The sequence below is a fragment of the Staurois parvus genome, unplaced genomic scaffold, assembly GCF_062004578.1.
Source record: "Staurois parvus isolate SC_StPar_1 unplaced genomic scaffold, SC_StPar_1.0 ptg002695l, whole genome shotgun sequence".
In the NCBI taxonomy this organism is placed as follows: Eukaryota; Metazoa; Chordata; class Amphibia; order Anura; family Ranidae; genus Staurois; species Staurois parvus.
The window spans coordinates 12,501-24,692 of NW_028320491.1; the positions used below are offsets into that span (position 1 = coordinate 12,501).

General features: G+C 53.8%; 60 non-coding genes across 60 annotated transcripts in view; all 60 read right to left on the reverse strand.

Annotated features, from left to right (window-relative positions):
- Nucleotides 1-5, reverse strand: part of LOC149429485 (5S ribosomal RNA) — a 119-nt gene extending 114 nt beyond the window's left edge. The window contains exon 1 of the ribosomal RNA XR_016310096.1: nucleotides 1-5. This exon is cut by the window's left edge and continues 114 nt beyond it. This is a non-coding gene — a ribosomal RNA (5S ribosomal RNA).
- Nucleotides 6-92: 87 nt separating this feature from the next.
- Nucleotides 93-211, reverse strand: LOC149429486 (5S ribosomal RNA). The gene has a single exon (XR_016310097.1). It is a non-coding gene; the product is annotated as a 5S ribosomal RNA (ribosomal RNA).
- An 87-nt stretch (nucleotides 212-298) lies between these two features.
- On the reverse strand, nucleotides 299-417 carry LOC149429487 (5S ribosomal RNA). Its single transcript, XR_016310098.1, has one exon. It is a non-coding gene; the product is annotated as a 5S ribosomal RNA (ribosomal RNA).
- Nucleotides 418-504: 87 nt separating this feature from the next.
- LOC149429488 (5S ribosomal RNA) lies at nucleotides 505-623 on the reverse strand. The gene has a single exon (XR_016310100.1). It is a non-coding gene; the product is annotated as a 5S ribosomal RNA (ribosomal RNA).
- Nucleotides 624-710: 87 nt separating this feature from the next.
- LOC149429489 (5S ribosomal RNA) lies at nucleotides 711-829 on the reverse strand. The gene has a single exon (XR_016310101.1). It is a non-coding gene; the product is annotated as a 5S ribosomal RNA (ribosomal RNA).
- Nucleotides 830-916: 87 nt separating this feature from the next.
- LOC149429490 (5S ribosomal RNA) lies at nucleotides 917-1,035 on the reverse strand. The gene has a single exon (XR_016310102.1). It is a non-coding gene; the product is annotated as a 5S ribosomal RNA (ribosomal RNA).
- Nucleotides 1,036-1,122: 87 nt separating this feature from the next.
- Nucleotides 1,123-1,241, reverse strand: LOC149429491 (5S ribosomal RNA). Its single transcript, XR_016310103.1, has one exon. It is a non-coding gene; the product is annotated as a 5S ribosomal RNA (ribosomal RNA).
- Nucleotides 1,242-1,328: 87 nt separating this feature from the next.
- LOC149429492 (5S ribosomal RNA) lies at nucleotides 1,329-1,447 on the reverse strand. Its single transcript, XR_016310104.1, has one exon. It is a non-coding gene; the product is annotated as a 5S ribosomal RNA (ribosomal RNA).
- An 87-nt stretch (nucleotides 1,448-1,534) lies between these two features.
- On the reverse strand, nucleotides 1,535-1,653 carry LOC149429493 (5S ribosomal RNA). Its single transcript, XR_016310105.1, has one exon. It is a non-coding gene; the product is annotated as a 5S ribosomal RNA (ribosomal RNA).
- Nucleotides 1,654-1,740: 87 nt separating this feature from the next.
- Nucleotides 1,741-1,859, reverse strand: LOC149429494 (5S ribosomal RNA). The gene has a single exon (XR_016310106.1). It is a non-coding gene; the product is annotated as a 5S ribosomal RNA (ribosomal RNA).
- Nucleotides 1,860-1,946: 87 nt separating this feature from the next.
- On the reverse strand, nucleotides 1,947-2,065 carry LOC149429495 (5S ribosomal RNA). Its single transcript, XR_016310107.1, has one exon. It is a non-coding gene; the product is annotated as a 5S ribosomal RNA (ribosomal RNA).
- Nucleotides 2,066-2,152: 87 nt separating this feature from the next.
- On the reverse strand, nucleotides 2,153-2,271 carry LOC149429496 (5S ribosomal RNA). The gene has a single exon (XR_016310108.1). It is a non-coding gene; the product is annotated as a 5S ribosomal RNA (ribosomal RNA).
- An 87-nt stretch (nucleotides 2,272-2,358) lies between these two features.
- LOC149429497 (5S ribosomal RNA) lies at nucleotides 2,359-2,477 on the reverse strand. Its single transcript, XR_016310109.1, has one exon. It is a non-coding gene; the product is annotated as a 5S ribosomal RNA (ribosomal RNA).
- Nucleotides 2,478-2,564: 87 nt separating this feature from the next.
- Nucleotides 2,565-2,683, reverse strand: LOC149429498 (5S ribosomal RNA). Its single transcript, XR_016310111.1, has one exon. It is a non-coding gene; the product is annotated as a 5S ribosomal RNA (ribosomal RNA).
- Nucleotides 2,684-2,770: 87 nt separating this feature from the next.
- Nucleotides 2,771-2,889, reverse strand: LOC149429499 (5S ribosomal RNA). Its single transcript, XR_016310112.1, has one exon. It is a non-coding gene; the product is annotated as a 5S ribosomal RNA (ribosomal RNA).
- Nucleotides 2,890-2,976: 87 nt separating this feature from the next.
- On the reverse strand, nucleotides 2,977-3,095 carry LOC149429500 (5S ribosomal RNA). The gene has a single exon (XR_016310113.1). It is a non-coding gene; the product is annotated as a 5S ribosomal RNA (ribosomal RNA).
- Nucleotides 3,096-3,182: 87 nt separating this feature from the next.
- LOC149429501 (5S ribosomal RNA) lies at nucleotides 3,183-3,301 on the reverse strand. The gene has a single exon (XR_016310114.1). It is a non-coding gene; the product is annotated as a 5S ribosomal RNA (ribosomal RNA).
- Nucleotides 3,302-3,388: 87 nt separating this feature from the next.
- LOC149429502 (5S ribosomal RNA) lies at nucleotides 3,389-3,507 on the reverse strand. The gene has a single exon (XR_016310115.1). It is a non-coding gene; the product is annotated as a 5S ribosomal RNA (ribosomal RNA).
- An 87-nt stretch (nucleotides 3,508-3,594) lies between these two features.
- LOC149429503 (5S ribosomal RNA) lies at nucleotides 3,595-3,713 on the reverse strand. The gene has a single exon (XR_016310343.1). It is a non-coding gene; the product is annotated as a 5S ribosomal RNA (ribosomal RNA).
- Nucleotides 3,714-3,800: 87 nt separating this feature from the next.
- On the reverse strand, nucleotides 3,801-3,919 carry LOC149429504 (5S ribosomal RNA). Its single transcript, XR_016310116.1, has one exon. It is a non-coding gene; the product is annotated as a 5S ribosomal RNA (ribosomal RNA).
- Nucleotides 3,920-4,006: 87 nt separating this feature from the next.
- Nucleotides 4,007-4,125, reverse strand: LOC149429505 (5S ribosomal RNA). Its single transcript, XR_016310117.1, has one exon. It is a non-coding gene; the product is annotated as a 5S ribosomal RNA (ribosomal RNA).
- Nucleotides 4,126-4,212: 87 nt separating this feature from the next.
- On the reverse strand, nucleotides 4,213-4,331 carry LOC149429506 (5S ribosomal RNA). The gene has a single exon (XR_016310118.1). It is a non-coding gene; the product is annotated as a 5S ribosomal RNA (ribosomal RNA).
- An 87-nt stretch (nucleotides 4,332-4,418) lies between these two features.
- Nucleotides 4,419-4,537, reverse strand: LOC149429507 (5S ribosomal RNA). Its single transcript, XR_016310119.1, has one exon. It is a non-coding gene; the product is annotated as a 5S ribosomal RNA (ribosomal RNA).
- Nucleotides 4,538-4,624: 87 nt separating this feature from the next.
- On the reverse strand, nucleotides 4,625-4,742 carry LOC149429508 (5S ribosomal RNA). The gene has a single exon (XR_016310448.1). It is a non-coding gene; the product is annotated as a 5S ribosomal RNA (ribosomal RNA).
- An 87-nt stretch (nucleotides 4,743-4,829) lies between these two features.
- Nucleotides 4,830-4,949, reverse strand: LOC149429509 (5S ribosomal RNA). Its single transcript, XR_016310444.1, has one exon. It is a non-coding gene; the product is annotated as a 5S ribosomal RNA (ribosomal RNA).
- An 87-nt stretch (nucleotides 4,950-5,036) lies between these two features.
- LOC149429510 (5S ribosomal RNA) lies at nucleotides 5,037-5,155 on the reverse strand. Its single transcript, XR_016310120.1, has one exon. It is a non-coding gene; the product is annotated as a 5S ribosomal RNA (ribosomal RNA).
- Nucleotides 5,156-5,242: 87 nt separating this feature from the next.
- LOC149429511 (5S ribosomal RNA) lies at nucleotides 5,243-5,361 on the reverse strand. Its single transcript, XR_016310321.1, has one exon. It is a non-coding gene; the product is annotated as a 5S ribosomal RNA (ribosomal RNA).
- An 87-nt stretch (nucleotides 5,362-5,448) lies between these two features.
- Nucleotides 5,449-5,567, reverse strand: LOC149429512 (5S ribosomal RNA). The gene has a single exon (XR_016310122.1). It is a non-coding gene; the product is annotated as a 5S ribosomal RNA (ribosomal RNA).
- Nucleotides 5,568-5,654: 87 nt separating this feature from the next.
- Nucleotides 5,655-5,773, reverse strand: LOC149429513 (5S ribosomal RNA). The gene has a single exon (XR_016310123.1). It is a non-coding gene; the product is annotated as a 5S ribosomal RNA (ribosomal RNA).
- Nucleotides 5,774-5,860: 87 nt separating this feature from the next.
- On the reverse strand, nucleotides 5,861-5,979 carry LOC149429514 (5S ribosomal RNA). Its single transcript, XR_016310124.1, has one exon. It is a non-coding gene; the product is annotated as a 5S ribosomal RNA (ribosomal RNA).
- Nucleotides 5,980-6,066: 87 nt separating this feature from the next.
- LOC149429515 (5S ribosomal RNA) lies at nucleotides 6,067-6,185 on the reverse strand. Its single transcript, XR_016310125.1, has one exon. It is a non-coding gene; the product is annotated as a 5S ribosomal RNA (ribosomal RNA).
- An 87-nt stretch (nucleotides 6,186-6,272) lies between these two features.
- Nucleotides 6,273-6,391, reverse strand: LOC149429516 (5S ribosomal RNA). The gene has a single exon (XR_016310126.1). It is a non-coding gene; the product is annotated as a 5S ribosomal RNA (ribosomal RNA).
- Nucleotides 6,392-6,478: 87 nt separating this feature from the next.
- On the reverse strand, nucleotides 6,479-6,597 carry LOC149429517 (5S ribosomal RNA). Its single transcript, XR_016310401.1, has one exon. It is a non-coding gene; the product is annotated as a 5S ribosomal RNA (ribosomal RNA).
- An 87-nt stretch (nucleotides 6,598-6,684) lies between these two features.
- Nucleotides 6,685-6,803, reverse strand: LOC149429518 (5S ribosomal RNA). The gene has a single exon (XR_016310127.1). It is a non-coding gene; the product is annotated as a 5S ribosomal RNA (ribosomal RNA).
- An 87-nt stretch (nucleotides 6,804-6,890) lies between these two features.
- LOC149429519 (5S ribosomal RNA) lies at nucleotides 6,891-7,009 on the reverse strand. Its single transcript, XR_016310128.1, has one exon. It is a non-coding gene; the product is annotated as a 5S ribosomal RNA (ribosomal RNA).
- An 87-nt stretch (nucleotides 7,010-7,096) lies between these two features.
- Nucleotides 7,097-7,215, reverse strand: LOC149429520 (5S ribosomal RNA). The gene has a single exon (XR_016310129.1). It is a non-coding gene; the product is annotated as a 5S ribosomal RNA (ribosomal RNA).
- Nucleotides 7,216-7,302: 87 nt separating this feature from the next.
- LOC149429521 (5S ribosomal RNA) lies at nucleotides 7,303-7,421 on the reverse strand. The gene has a single exon (XR_016310386.1). It is a non-coding gene; the product is annotated as a 5S ribosomal RNA (ribosomal RNA).
- An 87-nt stretch (nucleotides 7,422-7,508) lies between these two features.
- LOC149429522 (5S ribosomal RNA) lies at nucleotides 7,509-7,627 on the reverse strand. Its single transcript, XR_016310130.1, has one exon. It is a non-coding gene; the product is annotated as a 5S ribosomal RNA (ribosomal RNA).
- An 87-nt stretch (nucleotides 7,628-7,714) lies between these two features.
- Nucleotides 7,715-7,834, reverse strand: LOC149429523 (5S ribosomal RNA). Its single transcript, XR_016310434.1, has one exon. It is a non-coding gene; the product is annotated as a 5S ribosomal RNA (ribosomal RNA).
- An 87-nt stretch (nucleotides 7,835-7,921) lies between these two features.
- Nucleotides 7,922-8,040, reverse strand: LOC149429524 (5S ribosomal RNA). Its single transcript, XR_016310131.1, has one exon. It is a non-coding gene; the product is annotated as a 5S ribosomal RNA (ribosomal RNA).
- Nucleotides 8,041-8,127: 87 nt separating this feature from the next.
- Nucleotides 8,128-8,246, reverse strand: LOC149429525 (5S ribosomal RNA). The gene has a single exon (XR_016310133.1). It is a non-coding gene; the product is annotated as a 5S ribosomal RNA (ribosomal RNA).
- An 87-nt stretch (nucleotides 8,247-8,333) lies between these two features.
- Nucleotides 8,334-8,453, reverse strand: LOC149429526 (5S ribosomal RNA). Its single transcript, XR_016310121.1, has one exon. It is a non-coding gene; the product is annotated as a 5S ribosomal RNA (ribosomal RNA).
- Nucleotides 8,454-8,540: 87 nt separating this feature from the next.
- LOC149429527 (5S ribosomal RNA) lies at nucleotides 8,541-8,659 on the reverse strand. The gene has a single exon (XR_016310134.1). It is a non-coding gene; the product is annotated as a 5S ribosomal RNA (ribosomal RNA).
- An 87-nt stretch (nucleotides 8,660-8,746) lies between these two features.
- On the reverse strand, nucleotides 8,747-8,865 carry LOC149429528 (5S ribosomal RNA). The gene has a single exon (XR_016310310.1). It is a non-coding gene; the product is annotated as a 5S ribosomal RNA (ribosomal RNA).
- An 87-nt stretch (nucleotides 8,866-8,952) lies between these two features.
- Nucleotides 8,953-9,071, reverse strand: LOC149429529 (5S ribosomal RNA). The gene has a single exon (XR_016310135.1). It is a non-coding gene; the product is annotated as a 5S ribosomal RNA (ribosomal RNA).
- Nucleotides 9,072-9,158: 87 nt separating this feature from the next.
- LOC149429530 (5S ribosomal RNA) lies at nucleotides 9,159-9,277 on the reverse strand. The gene has a single exon (XR_016310137.1). It is a non-coding gene; the product is annotated as a 5S ribosomal RNA (ribosomal RNA).
- Nucleotides 9,278-9,364: 87 nt separating this feature from the next.
- LOC149429531 (5S ribosomal RNA) lies at nucleotides 9,365-9,483 on the reverse strand. Its single transcript, XR_016310318.1, has one exon. It is a non-coding gene; the product is annotated as a 5S ribosomal RNA (ribosomal RNA).
- An 87-nt stretch (nucleotides 9,484-9,570) lies between these two features.
- On the reverse strand, nucleotides 9,571-9,689 carry LOC149429532 (5S ribosomal RNA). The gene has a single exon (XR_016310138.1). It is a non-coding gene; the product is annotated as a 5S ribosomal RNA (ribosomal RNA).
- An 87-nt stretch (nucleotides 9,690-9,776) lies between these two features.
- Nucleotides 9,777-9,895, reverse strand: LOC149429533 (5S ribosomal RNA). The gene has a single exon (XR_016310139.1). It is a non-coding gene; the product is annotated as a 5S ribosomal RNA (ribosomal RNA).
- An 80-nt stretch (nucleotides 9,896-9,975) lies between these two features.
- Nucleotides 9,976-10,094, reverse strand: LOC149429534 (5S ribosomal RNA). Its single transcript, XR_016310140.1, has one exon. It is a non-coding gene; the product is annotated as a 5S ribosomal RNA (ribosomal RNA).
- Nucleotides 10,095-10,181: 87 nt separating this feature from the next.
- Nucleotides 10,182-10,300, reverse strand: LOC149429535 (5S ribosomal RNA). Its single transcript, XR_016310141.1, has one exon. It is a non-coding gene; the product is annotated as a 5S ribosomal RNA (ribosomal RNA).
- Nucleotides 10,301-10,387: 87 nt separating this feature from the next.
- On the reverse strand, nucleotides 10,388-10,506 carry LOC149429536 (5S ribosomal RNA). Its single transcript, XR_016310142.1, has one exon. It is a non-coding gene; the product is annotated as a 5S ribosomal RNA (ribosomal RNA).
- Nucleotides 10,507-10,593: 87 nt separating this feature from the next.
- Nucleotides 10,594-10,712, reverse strand: LOC149429537 (5S ribosomal RNA). Its single transcript, XR_016310387.1, has one exon. It is a non-coding gene; the product is annotated as a 5S ribosomal RNA (ribosomal RNA).
- An 87-nt stretch (nucleotides 10,713-10,799) lies between these two features.
- LOC149429538 (5S ribosomal RNA) lies at nucleotides 10,800-10,918 on the reverse strand. The gene has a single exon (XR_016310143.1). It is a non-coding gene; the product is annotated as a 5S ribosomal RNA (ribosomal RNA).
- Nucleotides 10,919-11,005: 87 nt separating this feature from the next.
- LOC149429539 (5S ribosomal RNA) lies at nucleotides 11,006-11,124 on the reverse strand. Its single transcript, XR_016310395.1, has one exon. It is a non-coding gene; the product is annotated as a 5S ribosomal RNA (ribosomal RNA).
- An 88-nt stretch (nucleotides 11,125-11,212) lies between these two features.
- Nucleotides 11,213-11,331, reverse strand: LOC149429540 (5S ribosomal RNA). The gene has a single exon (XR_016310145.1). It is a non-coding gene; the product is annotated as a 5S ribosomal RNA (ribosomal RNA).
- Nucleotides 11,332-11,418: 87 nt separating this feature from the next.
- Nucleotides 11,419-11,537, reverse strand: LOC149429541 (5S ribosomal RNA). The gene has a single exon (XR_016310146.1). It is a non-coding gene; the product is annotated as a 5S ribosomal RNA (ribosomal RNA).
- Nucleotides 11,538-11,624: 87 nt separating this feature from the next.
- Nucleotides 11,625-11,743, reverse strand: LOC149429542 (5S ribosomal RNA). Its single transcript, XR_016310147.1, has one exon. It is a non-coding gene; the product is annotated as a 5S ribosomal RNA (ribosomal RNA).
- Nucleotides 11,744-11,830: 87 nt separating this feature from the next.
- Nucleotides 11,831-11,949, reverse strand: LOC149429543 (5S ribosomal RNA). Its single transcript, XR_016310148.1, has one exon. It is a non-coding gene; the product is annotated as a 5S ribosomal RNA (ribosomal RNA).
- Nucleotides 11,950-12,036: 87 nt separating this feature from the next.
- On the reverse strand, nucleotides 12,037-12,155 carry LOC149429544 (5S ribosomal RNA). Its single transcript, XR_016310149.1, has one exon. It is a non-coding gene; the product is annotated as a 5S ribosomal RNA (ribosomal RNA).
- Between the last annotated feature and the right edge of the window lie 37 nt (nucleotides 12,156-12,192).

Here is a 12,192-nt window from a genome sequence, read left to right on the forward strand (position 1 = left end):
TAGGCGCTTCTCTTTGGAGCCCTCAATCTACTTCAATTGGTGCTTGGCAAGCTGGCCATTTGAGCCGAAAAAGAAGCCGAGCAAAAGACAAAAGCCTACAGCACCTGGTATTCCCAGGCGGTCTCCCATCCAGGTACTAACCAGGCCCTACGCTGCTTAGCTTCCGAGATCAGACGAGATCGGGCGCATTCAGAGTGATGTGGCCGTAGGCGCTTCTCTTTGGAGCCCTCAATCTACTTCAATTGGTGCTTGGCAAGCTGGCCATTTGAGCCGAAAAAGAAGCCGAGCAAAAGACAAAAGCCTACAGCACCTGGTATTCCCAGGCGGTCTCCCATCCAGGTACTAACCAGGCCCTACGCTGCTTAGCTTCCGAGATCAGACGAGATCGGGCGCATTCAGAGTGATGTGGCCGTAGGCGCTTCTCTTTGGAGCCCTCAATCTACTTCAATTGGTGCTTGGCAAGCTGGCCATTTGAGCCGAAAAAGAAGCCGAGCAAAAGACAAAAGCCTACAGCACCTGGTATTCCCAGGCGGTCTCCCATCCAGGTACTAACCAGGCCCTACGCTGCTTAGCTTCCGAGATCAGACGAGATCGGGCGCATTCAGAGTGATGTGGCCGTAGGCGCTTCTCTTTGGAGCCCTCAATCTACTTCAATTGGTGCTTGGCAAGCTGGCCATTTGAGCCGAAAAAGAAGCCGAGCAAAAGACAAAAGCCTACAGCACCTGGTATTCCCAGGCGGTCTCCCATCCAGGTACTAACCAGGCCCTACGCTGCTTAGCTTCCGAGATCAGACGAGATCGGGCGCATTCAGAGTGATGTGGCCGTAGGCGCTTCTCTTTGGAGCCCTCAATCTACTTCAATTGGTGCTTGGCAAGCTGGCCATTTGAGCCGAAAAAGAAGCCGAGCAAAAGACAAAAGCCTACAGCACCTGGTATTCCCAGGCGGTCTCCCATCCAGGTACTAACCAGGCCCTACGCTGCTTAGCTTCCGAGATCAGACGAGATCGGGCGCATTCAGAGTGATGTGGCCGTAGGCGCTTCTCTTTGGAGCCCTCAATCTACTTCAATTGGTGCTTGGCAAGCTGGCCATTTGAGCCGAAAAAGAAGCCGAGCAAAAGACAAAAGCCTACAGCACCTGGTATTCCCAGGCGGTCTCCCATCCAGGTACTAACCAGGCCCTACGCTGCTTAGCTTCCGAGATCAGACGAGATCGGGCGCATTCAGAGTGATGTGGCCGTAGGCGCTTCTCTTTGGAGCCCTCAATCTACTTCAATTGGTGCTTGGCAAGCTGGCCATTTGAGCCGAAAAAGAAGCCGAGCAAAAGACAAAAGCCTACAGCACCTGGTATTCCCAGGCGGTCTCCCATCCAGGTACTAACCAGGCCCTACGCTGCTTAGCTTCCGAGATCAGACGAGATCGGGCGCATTCAGAGTGATGTGGCCGTAGGCGCTTCTCTTTGGAGCCCTCAATCTACTTCAATTGGTGCTTGGCAAGCTGGCCATTTGAGCCGAAAAAGAAGCCGAGCAAAAGACAAAAGCCTACAGCACCTGGTATTCCCAGGCGGTCTCCCATCCAGGTACTAACCAGGCCCTACGCTGCTTAGCTTCCGAGATCAGACGAGATCGGGCGCATTCAGAGTGATGTGGCCGTAGGCGCTTCTCTTTGGAGCCCTCAATCTACTTCAATTGGTGCTTGGCAAGCTGGCCATTTGAGCCGAAAAAGAAGCCGAGCAAAAGACAAAAGCCTACAGCACCTGGTATTCCCAGGCGGTCTCCCATCCAGGTACTAACCAGGCCCTACGCTGCTTAGCTTCCGAGATCAGACGAGATCGGGCGCATTCAGAGTGATGTGGCCGTAGGCGCTTCTCTTTGGAGCCCTCAATCTACTTCAATTGGTGCTTGGCAAGCTGGCCATTTGAGCCGAAAAAGAAGCCGAGCAAAAGACAAAAGCCTACAGCACCTGGTATTCCCAGGCGGTCTCCCATCCAGGTACTAACCAGGCCCTACGCTGCTTAGCTTCCGAGATCAGACGAGATCGGGCGCATTCAGAGTGATGTGGCCGTAGGCGCTTCTCTTTGGAGCCCTCAATCTACTTCAATTGGTGCTTGGCAAGCTGGCCATTTGAGCCGAAAAAGAAGCCGAGCAAAAGACAAAAGCCTACAGCACCTGGTATTCCCAGGCGGTCTCCCATCCAGGTACTAACCAGGCCCTACGCTGCTTAGCTTCCGAGATCAGACGAGATCGGGCGCATTCAGAGTGATGTGGCCGTAGGCGCTTCTCTTTGGAGCCCTCAATCTACTTCAATTGGTGCTTGGCAAGCTGGCCATTTGAGCCGAAAAAGAAGCCGAGCAAAAGACAAAAGCCTACAGCACCTGGTATTCCCAGGCGGTCTCCCATCCAGGTACTAACCAGGCCCTACGCTGCTTAGCTTCCGAGATCAGACGAGATCGGGCGCATTCAGAGTGATGTGGCCGTAGGCGCTTCTCTTTGGAGCCCTCAATCTACTTCAATTGGTGCTTGGCAAGCTGGCCATTTGAGCCGAAAAAGAAGCCGAGCAAAAGACAAAAGCCTACAGCACCTGGTATTCCCAGGCGGTCTCCCATCCAGGTACTAACCAGGCCCTACGCTGCTTAGCTTCCGAGATCAGACGAGATCGGGCGCATTCAGAGTGATGTGGCCGTAGGCGCTTCTCTTTGGAGCCCTCAATCTACTTCAATTGGTGCTTGGCAAGCTGGCCATTTGAGCCGAAAAAGAAGCCGAGCAAAAGACAAAAGCCTACAGCACCTGGTATTCCCAGGCGGTCTCCCATCCAGGTACTAACCAGGCCCTACGCTGCTTAGCTTCCGAGATCAGACGAGATCGGGCGCATTCAGAGTGATGTGGCCGTAGGCGCTTCTCTTTGGAGCCCTCAATCTACTTCAATTGGTGCTTGGCAAGCTGGCCATTTGAGCCGAAAAAGAAGCCGAGCAAAAGACAAAAGCCTACAGCACCTGGTATTCCCAGGCGGTCTCCCATCCAGGTACTAACCAGGCCCTACGCTGCTTAGCTTCCGAGATCAGACGAGATCGGGCGCATTCAGAGTGATGTGGCCGTAGGCGCTTCTCTTTGGAGCCCTCAATCTACTTCAATTGGTGCTTGGCAAGCTGGCCATTTGAGCCGAAAAAGAAGCCGAGCAAAAGACAAAAGCCTACAGCACCTGGTATTCCCAGGCGGTCTCCCATCCAGGTACTAACCAGGCCCTACGCTGCTTAGCTTCCGAGATCAGACGAGATCGGGCGCATTCAGAGTGATGTGGCCGTAGGCGCTTCTCTTTGGAGCCCTCAATCTACTTCAATTGGTGCTTGGCAAGCTGGCCATTTGAGCCGAAAAAGAAGCCGAGCAAAAGACAAAAGCCTACAGCACCTGGTATTCCCAGGCGGTCTCCCATCCAGGTACTAACCAGGCCCTACGCTGCTTAGCTTCCGAGATCAGACGAGATCGGGCGCATTCAGAGTGATGTGGCCGTAGGCGCTTCTCTTTGGAGCCCTCAATCTACTTCAATTGGTGCTTGGCAAGCTGGCCATTTGAGCCGAAAAAGAAGCCGAGCAAAAGACAAAAGCCTACAGCACCTGGTATTCCCAGGCGGTCTCCCATCCAGGTACTAACCAGGCCCTACGCTGCTTAGCTTCCGAGATCAGACGAGATCGGGCGCATTCAGAGTGATGTGGCCGTAGGTGCTTCTCTTTGGAGCCCTCAATCTACTTCAATTGGTGCTTGGCAAGCTGGCCATTTGAGCCGAAAAAGAAGCCGAGCAAAAGACAAAAGCCTACAGCACCTGGTATTCCCAGGCGGTCTCCCATCCAGGTACTAACCAGGCCCTACGCTGCTTAGCTTCCGAGATCAGACGAGATCGGGCGCATTCAGAGTGATGTGGCCGTAGGCGCTTCTCTTTGGAGCCCTCAATCTACTTCAATTGGTGCTTGGCAAGCTGGCCATTTGAGCCGAAAAAGAAGCCGAGCAAAAGACAAAAGCCTACAGCACCTGGTATTCCCAGGCGGTCTCCCATCCAGGTACTAACCAGGCCCTACGCTGCTTAGCTTCCGAGATCAGACGAGATCGGGCGCATTCAGAGTGATGTGGCCGTAGGCGCTTCTCTTTGGAGCCCTCAATCTACTTCAATTGGTGCTTGGCAAGCTGGCCATTTGAGCCGAAAAAGAAGCCGAGCAAAAGACAAAAGCCTACAGCACCTGGTATTCCCAGGCGGTCTCCCATCCAGGTACTAACCAGGCCCTACGCTGCTTAGCTTCCGAGATCAGACGAGATCGGGCGCATTCAGAGTGATGTGGCCGTAGGCGCTTCTCTTTGGAGCCCTCAATCTACTTCAATTGGTGCTTGGCAAGCTGGCCATTTGAGCCGAAAAAGAAGCCGAGCAAAAGACAAAAGCCTACAGCACCTGGTATTCCCAGGCGGTCTCCCATCCAGGTACTAACCAGGCCCTACGCTGCTTAGCTTCCGAGATCAGACGAGATCGGGCGCATTCAGAGTGATGTGGCCGTAGGCGCTTCTCTTTGGAGCCCTCAATCTACTTCAATTGGTGCTTGGCAAGCTGGCCATTTGAGCCGAAAAAGAAGCCGAGCAAAAGACAAAAGCCTACAGCACCTGGTATTCCAGGCGGTCTCCCATCCAGGTACTAACCAGGCCCTACGCTGCTTAGCTTCCGAGATCAGACGAGATCGGGCGCATTCAGAGTGATGTGGCCGTAGGCGCTTCTCTTTGGAGCCCTCAATCTACTTCAATTGGTGCTTGGCAAGCTGGCCATTTGAGCCGAAAAAGAAGCCGAGCAAAAGACAAAAGCCTACAGCACCTGGTATTCCCAGGCGGTCTCCCATCCAGGTACTAACCAGGCCCTACGCTGCTTAGCTTCCGAGATCAGACGAGATCGGGCGCATTCAGGAGTGATGTGGCCGTAGGCGCTTCTCTTTGGAGCCCTCAATCTACTTCAATTGGTGCTTGGCAAGCTGGCCATTTGAGCCGAAAAAGAAGCCGAGCAAAAGACAAAAGCCTACAGCACCTGGTATTCCCAGGCGGTCTCCCATCCAGGTACTAACCAGGCCCTACGCTGCTTAGCTTCCGAGATCAGACGAGATCGGGCGCATTCAGAGTGATGTGGCCGTAGGCGCTTCTCTTTGGAGCCCTCAATCTACTTCAATTGGTGCTTGGCAAGCTGGCCATTTGAGCCGAAAAAGAAGCCGAGCAAAAGACAAAAACCTACAGCACCTGGTATTCCCAGGCGGTCTCCCATCCAGGTACTAACCAGGCCCTACGCTGCTTAGCTTCCGAGATCAGACGAGATCGGGCGCATTCAGAGTGATGTGGCCGTAGGCGCTTCTCTTTGGAGCCCTCAATCTACTTCAATTGGTGCTTGGCAAGCTGGCCATTTGAGCCGAAAAAGAAGCCGAGCAAAAGACAAAAGCCTACAGCACCTGGTATTCCCAGGCGGTCTCCCATCCAGGTACTAACCAGGCCCTACGCTGCTTAGCTTCCGAGATCAGACGAGATCGGGCGCATTCAGAGTGATGTGGCCGTAGGCGCTTCTCTTTGGAGCCCTCAATCTACTTCAATTGGTGCTTGGCAAGCTGGCCATTTGAGCCGAAAAAGAAGCCGAGCAAAAGACAAAAGCCTACAGCACCTGGTATTCCCAGGCGGTCTCCCATCCAGGTACTAACCAGGCCCTACGCTGCTTAGCTTCCGAGATCAGACGAGATCGGGCGCATTCAGAGTGATGTGGCCGTAGGCGCTTCTCTTTGGAGCCCTCAATCTACTTCAATTGGTGCTTGGCAAGCTGGCCATTTGAGCCGAAAAAGAAGCCGAGCAAAAGACAAAAGCCTACAGCACCTGGTATTCCCAGGCGGTCTCCCATCCAGGTACTAACCAGGCCCTACGCTGCTTAGCTTCCGAGATCAGACGAGATCGGGCGCATTCAGAGTGATGTGGCCGTAGGCGCTTCTCTTTGGAGCCCTCAATCTACTTCAATTGGTGCTTGGCAAGCTGGCCATTTGAGCCGAAAAAGAAGCCGAGCAAAAGACAAAAGCCTACAGCACCTGGTATTCCCAGGCGGTCTCCCATCCAGGTACTAACCAGGCCCTACGCTGCTTAGCTTCCGAGATCAGACGAGATCGGGCGCATTCAGAGTGATGTGGCCGTAGGCGCTTCTCTTTGGAGCCCTCAATCTACTTCAATTGGTGCTTGGCAAGCTGGCCATTTGAGCCGAAAAAGAAGCCGAGCAAAAGACAAAAGCCTACAGCACCTGGTATTCCCAGGCGGTCTCCCATCCAGGTACTAACCAGGCCCTACGCTGCTTAGCTTCCGAGATCAGACGAGATCGGGCGCATTCAGAGTGATGTGGCCGTAGGCGCTTCTCTTTGGAGCCCTCAATCTACTTCAATTGGTGCTTGGCAAGCTGGCCATTTGAGCCGAAAAAGAAGCCGAGCAAAAGACAAAAGCCTACAGCACCTGGTATTCCCAGGCGGTCTCCCATCCAGGTACTAACCAGGCCCTACGCTGCTTAGTTTCCGAGATCAGACGAGATCGGGCGCATTCAGAGTGATGTGGCCGTAGGCGCTTCTCTTTGGAGCCCTCAATCTACTTCAATTGGTGCTTGGCAAGCTGGCCATTTGAGCCGAAAAAGAAGCCGAGCAAAAGACAAAAGCCTACAGCACCTGGTATTCCCAGGCGGTCTCCCATCCAGGTACTAACCAGGCCCTACGCTGCTTAGCTTCCGAGATCAGACGAGATCGGGCGCATTCAGAGTGATGTGGCCGTAGGCGCTTCTCTTTGGAGCCCTCAATCTACTTCAATTGGTGCTTGGCAAGCTGGCCATTTGAGCCGAAAAAGAAGCCGAGCAAAAGACAAAAGCCTACAGCACCTGGTATTCCCAGGCGGTCTCCCATCCAGGTACTAACCAGGCCCTACGCTGCTTAGCTTCCGAGATCAGACGAGATCGGGCGCATTCAGAGTGATGTGGCCGTAGGCGCTTCTCTTTGGAGCCCTCAATCTACTTCAATTGGTGCTTGGCAAGCTGGCCATTTGAGCCGAAAAAGAAGCCGAGCAAAAGACAAAAGCCTACAGCACCTGGTATTCCCAGGCGGTCTCCCATCCAGGTACTAACCAGGCCCTACGCTGCTTAGCTTCCGAGATCAGACGAGATCGGGCGCATTCAGAGTGATGTGGCCGTAGGCGCTTCTCTTTGGAGCCCTCAATCTACTTCAATTGGTGCTTGGCAAGCTGGCCATTTGAGCCGAAAAAGAAGCCGAGCAAAAGACAAAAGCCTACAGCACCTGGTATTCCCAGGCGGTCTCCCATCCAGGTACTAACCAGGCCCTACGCTGCTTAGCTTTCGAGATCAGACGAGATCGGGCGCATTCAGAGTGATGTGGCCGTAGGCGCTTCTCTTTGGAGCCCTCAATCTACTTCAATTGGTGCTTGGCAAGCTGGCCATTTGAGCCGAAAAAGAAGCCGAGCAAAAGACAAAAGCCTACAGCACCTGGTATTCCCAGGCGGTCTCCCATCCAGGTACTAACCAGGCCCTACGCTGCTTAGCTTCCGAGATCAGACGAGATCGGGCGCATTCAGAGTGATGTGGCCGTAGGCGCTTCTCTTTGGAGCCCTCAATCTACTTCAATTGGTGCTTGGCAAGCTGGCCATTTGAGCCGAAAAAGAAGCCGAGCAAAAGACAAAAGCCTACAGCACCTGGTATTCCCAGGCGGTCTCCCCATCCAGGTACTAACCAGGCCCTACGCTGCTTAGCTTCCGAGATCAGATGAGATCGGGCGCATTCAGAGTGATGTGGCCGTAGGCGCTTCTCTTTGGAGCCCTCAATCTACTTCAATTGGTGCTTGGCAAGCTGGCCATTTGAGCCGAAAAAGAAGCCGAGCAAAAGACAAAAGCCTACAGCACCTGGTATTCCCAGGCGGTCTCCCATCCAGGTACTAACCAGGCCCTACGCTGCTTAGCTTCCGAGATCAGACGAGATCGGGCGCATTCAGAGTGATGTGGCCGTAGGCGCTTCTCTTTGGAGCCCTCAATCTACTTCAATTGGTGCTTGGCAAGCTGGCCATTTGAGCCGAAAAAGAAGCCGAGCAAAAGACAAAAGCCTACAGCACCTGGTATTCCCAGGCGGTCTCCCATCCAGGTACTAACCAGGCCCTACGCTGCTTAGCTTCCGAGATCAGACGAGATCGGGCGCATTCAGAGTGATGTGGCCGTAGGCGCTTCTCTTTGGAGCCCTCAATCTACTTCACTTGGTGCTTGGCAAGCTGGCCATTTGAGCCGAAAAAGAAGCCGAGCAAAAGACAAAAGCCTACAGCAACCTGGTATTCCCAGGCGGTCTCCCATCCAGGTACTAACCAGGCCCTACGCTGCTTAGCTTCCGAGATCAGACGAGATCGGGCGCATTCAGAGTGATGTGGCCGTAGGCGCTTCTCTTTGGAGCCCTCAATCTACTTCAATTGGTGCTTGGCAAGCTGGCCATTTGAGCCGAAAAAGAAGCCGAGCAAAAGACAAAAGCCTACAGCACCTGGTATTCCCAGGCGGTCTCCCATCCAGGTACTAACCAGGCCCTACGCTGCTTAGCTTCCGAGATCAGACGAGATCGGGCGCATTCAGAGTGATGTGGCCGTAGGCGCTTCTCTTTGGAGCCCTCAATCTACTTCAATTGGTGCTTGGCAAGCTGGCCATTTGAGCCGAAAAAGAAGCCGAGCAAAAGACAAAAGCCTACAGCACCTGGTATTCCCAGGCGGTCTCCCATCCAGGTACTAACCAGGCCCTACGCTGCTTAGCTTCCGAGATCAGACGAGATCGGGCGCATTCAGAGTGATGTGGCCATAGGCGCTTCTCTTTGGAGCCCTCAATCTACTTCACTTGGTGCTTGGCAAGCTGGCCATTTGAGCCGAAAAAGAAGCCGAGCAAAAGACAAAAGCCTACAGCACCTGGTATTCCCAGGCGGTCTCCCATCCAGGTACTAACCAGGCCCTACGCTGCTTAGCTTCCGAGATCAGACGAGATCGGGCGCATTCAGAGTGATGTGGCCGTAGGCGCTTCTCTTTGGAGCTCTCAATCTACTTCAATTGGTGCTTGGCAAGCTGGCCATTTGAGCCGAAAAAGAAGCCGAGCAAAAGACAAAAGCCTACAGCACCTGGTATTCCCAGGCGGTCTCCCATCCAGGTACTAACCAGGCCCTACGCTGCTTAGCTTCCGAGATCAGACGAGATCGGGCGCATTCAGAGTGATGTGGCCGTAGGCGCTTCTCTTTGGAGCCCTCAATCTACTTCAATTGGTGCTTGGCAAGCTGGCCATTTGAGCCGAAAAAGAAGCCGAGCAAAAGACAAAAGCCTACAGCACCTGGTATTCCCAGGCGGTCTCCCATCCAGGTACTAATCAGGCCCTACGCTGCTTAGCTTCCGAGATCAGACGAGATCGGGCGCATTCAGAGTGATGTGGCCGTAGGCGCTTCTCTTTGGAGCCCTCAATCTACTTCAATTGGTGCTTGGCAAGCTGGCCATTTGAGCCGAAAAAGAAGCCGAGCAAAAGACAAAAGCCTACAGCACCTGGTATTCCCAGGCGGTCTCCCATCCAGGTACTAACCAGGCCCTACGCTGCTTAGCTTCCGAGATCAGACGAGATCGGGCGCATTCAGAGTGATGTGGCCGTAGGCGCTTCTCTTTGGAGCCCTCAATCTACTTCAATTGGTGCTTGGCAAGCTGGCCATTTGAGCCGAAAAAGAAGCCGAGCAAAAGACAAAAGCCTACAGCACCTGGTATTCCCAGGCGGTCTCCCATCCAGGTACTAACCAGGCCCTACGCTGCTTAGCTTCCGAGATCAGACGAGATCGGGCGCATTCAGAGTGATGTGGCCGTAGGCGCTTCTCTTTGGAGCCCTCAATCTACTTCAATTGGTGCTTGGCAAGCTGGCCATTTGAGCCGAAAAAGAAGCCGAGCAAAAGCCTACAGCACCTGGTATTCCCAGGCGGTCTCCCATCCAGGTACTAACCAGGCCCTACGCTGCTTAGCTTCCGAGATCAGACGAGATCGGGCGCATTCAGAGTGATGTGGCCGTAGGCGCTTCTCTTTGGAGCCCTCAATCTACTTCAATTGGTGCTTGGCAAGCTGGCCATTTGAGCCGAAAAAGAAGCCGAGCAAAAGACAAAAGCCTACAGCACCTGGTATTCCCAGGCGGTCTCCCATCCAGGTACTAACCAGGCCCTACGCTGCTTAGCTTCCGAGATCAGACGAGATCGGGCGCATTCAGAGTGATGTGGCCGTAGGCGCTTCTCTTTGGAGCCCTCAATCTACTTCAATTGGTGCTTGGCAAGCTGGCCATTTGAGCCGAAAAAGAAGCCGAGCAAAAGACAAAAGCCTACAGCACCTGGTATTCCCAGGCGGTCTCCCATCCAGGTACTAACCAGGCCCTACGCTGCTTAGCTTCCGAGATCAGACGAGATCGGGCGCATTCAGAGTGATGTGGCCGTAGGCGCTTCTCTTTGGAGCCCTCAATCTACTTCAATTGGTGCTTGGCAAGCTGGCCATTTGAGCCGAAAAAGAAGCCGAGCAAAAGACAAAAGCCTACAGCACCTGGTATTCCCAGGCGGTCTCCCATCCAGGTACTAACCAGGCCCTACGCTGCTTAGCTTTCGAGATCAGACGAGATCGGGCGCATTCAGAGTGATGTGGCCGTAGGCGCTTCTCTTTGGAGCCCTCAATCTACTTCAATTGGTGCTTGGCAAGCTGGCCATTTGAGCCGAAAAAGAAGCCGAGCAAAAGACAAAAGCCTACAGCACCTGGTATTCCCAGGCGGTCTCCCATCCAGGTACTAACCAGGCCCTACGCTGCTTAGCTTCCGAGATCAGACGAGATCGGGCGCATTCAGAGTGATGTGGCCGTAGGCGCTTCTCTTTGGAGCCCTCAATCTACTTCAATTGGTGCTTGGCAAGCTGGCCATTTGAGCCGAAAAAGAAGCCGAGCAAAAGACAAAAGCCTACAGCACCTGGTATTCCCAGGCGGTCTCCCATCCAGGTACTAACCAGGCCCTACGCTGCTTAGCTTCCGTGATCAGATGAGATCGGGCGCATTCAGAGTGATGTGGCCGTAGGCGCTTCTCTTTGGAGCCCTCAATCTACTTCAATTGGTTGCTTGGCAAGCTGGCCATTTGAGCCGAAAAAGAAGCCGAGCAAAAGACAAAAGCCTACAGCACCTGGTATTCCCAGGCGGTCTCCCATCCAGGTACTAACCAGGCCCTACGCTGCTTAGCTTCCGAGATCAGACGAGATCGGGCGCATTCAGAGTGATGTGGCCGTAGGCGCTTCTCTTTGGAGCCCTCAATCTACTTCAATTGGTGCTTGGCAAGCTGGCCATTTGAGCCGAAAAAGAAGCCGAGCAAAAGACAAAAGCCTACAGCACCTGGTATTCCCAGGCGGTCTCCCATCCAGGTACTAACCAGGCCCTACGCTGCTTAGCTTCCGAGATCAGACGAGATCGGGCGCATTCAGAGTGATGTGGCCGTAGGCGCTTCTCTTTGGAGCCCTCAATCTACTTCACTTGGTGCTTGGCAAGCTGGCCATTTGAGCCGAAAAAGAAGCCGAGCAAAAGACAAAAGCCTACAGCACCTGGTATTCCCAGGCGGTCTCCCATCCAGGTACTAACCAGGCCCTACGCTGCTTAGCTTCCGAGATCAGACGAGATCGGGCGCATTCAGAGTGATGTGGCCGTAGGCGCTTCTCTTTGGAGCCCTCAATCTACTTCAATTGGTGCTTGGCAAGCTGGCCATTTGAGCCGAAAAAGAAGCCGAGCAAAAGACAAAAGCCTACAGCACCTGGTATTCCCAGGCGGTCTCCCATCCAGGTACTAACCAGGCCCTACGCTGCTTAGCTTCCGAGATCAGACGAGATCGGGCGCATTCAGAGTGATGTGGCCGTAGGCGCTTCTCTTTGGAGCCCTCAATCTACTTCAATTGGTGCTTGGCAAGCTGGCCATTTGAGCCGAAAAAGAAGCCGAGCAAAAGACAAAAGCCTACAGCACCTGGTATTCCCAGGCGGTCTCCCATCCAGGTACTAACCAGGCCCTACGCTGCTTAGCTTCCGAGATCAGACGAGATCGGGCGCATTCAGAGTGATGTGGCCGTAGGCGCTTCTCTTTGGAGCCCTCAATCTACTTCACTTGGTG